The sequence below is a fragment of the Onychomys torridus genome, chromosome 9 (genome assembly GCF_903995425.1).
Source record: "Onychomys torridus chromosome 9, mOncTor1.1, whole genome shotgun sequence".
Taxonomy (NCBI): Eukaryota; Metazoa; Chordata; class Mammalia; order Rodentia; family Cricetidae; genus Onychomys; species Onychomys torridus.
Genome location: NC_050451.1, coordinates 50,720,722 through 50,723,898, shown reverse-complemented (window position 1 = coordinate 50,723,898; position 3,177 = coordinate 50,720,722).

Here is a 3,177-nt window from a genome sequence, read left to right as displayed (position 1 = left end):
AACAATGCTGTTGAACAGGCTGTACTTCAAACTTAAATACAGCAGTTATACAGCCAGCCTGCCTTTTAAAGCAGCTTTCACTGGTGTGATGTTTAGCAACATGACAACTTCACAGAATTTGGCATCACCTAGGAGACCCCTCTGGGCTGTCTGTGAGGATGTTTCCAGAGAAGTTTAACTGAGGGAGGAAGACTCACTGGGAATGTGAGCAGCACATCTACTGAGCCAGGATCCTGGCCTGAATAGAAGGGGAGGAGCTAAATACTGACACTCATCTCCTTGTGCTTCCTGACTGTGAATGCAATGTGACCAGCTGTTGCATGTGCTCTCTTTGCAAAGTATTCTCACTATGATTGACTGCAACCTCTTCAAACCATGAATTACAATAACTCTTCCTTCCTTCCTTCCTTCCTTCCTTCCTTCCTTCCTTCCTTCCTTCCTTCCTTCCTTCCACAAGTTGCTTTTGCCAGGTTGTTTTGTCTCAACGACAAGAGAAGTAACTGATACCCATGAGTTTTGATCCAAAGGTTGTAGAACCACTGCTCTAGGCTCTGGGAGGATATAGTTGAACATATTATTTCAATAAAGAAAGAATGCCTATCAGTGTGCTAGGTGGGGAAGTGAGTGGTAACAATGGAGAGAGACAGAGAGAGGGAGGCTCCTAGAGTTTGGGAAATGACATTTGGAAGAAGAGGAGGAAGAGGAAGAAGGAGACCCTTTGGTCTCATCATGCCAGATCCCAAGTGGCTGTACTTGGAGCAGCAGATCGCTCATGTCTACAGCTTCTTAGGAACCATGGAGCTGTTGGCTGACTGGGGATGGTGAGCTGAGGGTAGATAGTAGCCCCTCCAGCTCTGCAAACACAGTGAGGGCAGGGAAGCAGGGTGTAGATTAAGCAATTCTGGCTGACATTTTCTTTAATACATGGCCAATGCAAAGTTCTTGCTTCTCTTGTAAGACTCAGTCAACATAGGTTAATTGGCGAATTTTATACCAAATCCAGTGGTCATGCTTTATGCAGCTCTGTTCTAGCCAAACAATACCTTTTTGGGTGGGACATAAAAGTTGCTGAGATGATGTGTATGGTGGTTTGAATAAGAATGGCCCCCATAAGCTCAAATATTTGAATGGTTAGACATCAGGGGTGCCACTACTTGAGAGGGATTGGGAGGTGTGGCCTTGTTGGAGGAAATGTGTCACTGTGGGTGGGCTTTGAGATTTCAAGGGCCCAAGCCAGGTCCAGTGGCTTTCTCTCTCTTCCTGCTGCCCACAGATTTGGATCTAGAAGTCTCAGTTACTTCTTTAGCACCATGTCTTGCTGTATGCTGCCATGTTCCCCACCATGATGACAATGGACTAAACCTCTGAAAATATAAGCAAGCCTCAATTATATGCTTTCCTTTGTAGGAGTTGCCATGGTCATGGTGTCTCGTCCTCTCTCATACAGGAGCTACAGCTTTGTGCCATTGTGGCTAGCTCTTCATTGACATGGGTGGACTGGTGTCCTGAGGGAACAAAGGATTTGATCAAGTCCTCCTGACAATCTAGAAGAGAATGGTACTTCACGTGGCTTCCAGTCATATACCCATCCACTGGGATAATCTGCTGCATCATGTATGGACAGTAATCAATGGGCAGGGCATGTGAGAGAAAGTGTGGGGCTGGGGGAAGGATATTGGATTCACAGGCATGTATCTTAGCATTAGTGCCTTAATAGGAAAAGAGGTGCCTAGTCTCATGCAATTTGATATCATGGTTGATATCCATGGGAGGCCTGCCCTTTTCAGAGGAGGAGAAACAAAGAAGGAGGAGTGGATGGTGGGGGAGAAGGGGGAAGGAATAGAAAGAGAGGAGGGAAGGGAAACTGTGGTCAGGATATTAAAAACAAACAAATAAACAACAATCAAAAAACACTGTTCTTATTTGAATCCACTGTTACTCTGACTCACCATGTTCTTTGTAGTTCACAAATTTCTGAATAATCCAAGTTCTTCAGCCATCTGGAGAGGTCTCTGGTAGATATTTAACCACTCCAGGAAATGAAAAGGAGAGAATGAAACTCCAGACCAGCATATTTTCCTTTCTGAAGGCAGTCTTGGAAAAGCTAGGCTCCTGGTGGAATTGGATTGCTTTTCAGGAGGAAAAAACACAAGATAGAGCTTATGCTGCTAAACCCCTTCTCCAAGCTCCCATTGCCTAAGTGCTAACTTGCTCAGGAGGAAGTAAAGTCTTGTGCCACTGACAAAGCGTGAATGGGGGCTCAGAGAGGTCAGGCCACTTGCTCAAGGCCACAGAGCTAGAAAGTGGACAAGTCCAAAGCCCATGTGTTTGTCTAGCATGTGAACCCTTTGGTGTAAAAGAGTCAAGGCCTTTCCCATAGAGACAGCTTTTCTGTTGCTAGTGTTTTTTACACTGTAAATTAATGGGCCCAAGAGAGGATCCTGAGGCCACCAGCAAGCCACAAGGTAAGGTTGCTTTAGTTACCATCTATCCCACTCCAAACCCTTCATGCTAAGGCATAAACACTACTACAGCTTGACTCATGTTTGAACCCCTGCACTTGACCTTCACTTTAGATCTCTCAAGTTCTTACTTCTGTATCCCGCTCCATGGTATCTCATGTTTGCAATATTGGAATCATAACCTGTGACAAAAGAGCTTCAGTCCCTGGCAGTTTTGTGTCTGCTGAAGTTTTTAGCAGTCAGTGCAAAGGCAGTTAGACTACGTGGTTGCATTGTCTTTCCTGAAAACTCTTCATCCCTGCTGACTGTTCAGCTTTAGGAATGTGTGTGTAAGGGCACAGGATGGGAGAGAGGGAAGAGAAAGTTGATTCTTGTCTAAAAACCTATGTTTGAAAGTTCACTGATGGCCTCTAAGACAATAAACTTCCAAAGGAATTCAGATTCTCTTGTGGTGTGAAATTATTTTATGAGCCTCTGTAGATTAGTTCAAGACTTTTTCCATCACAGCTTATCCATGACAATATTTGATAATAGGGGCTGTGATAAACAGCACCTGAGGTGTCTCTAAGCACCTCACCCTCCTGTGCAAGTTTCTTTTGTGTGGGCTCCACTCTGTTGCTTTTAACCAAGTCTCCATTGTTTTAGTTTATCAATAAAGACTTGGGAGCCTGATGCTAGAGTGAAAACCTGCTAGCTCAGAGAGGCAGAGAAAGCA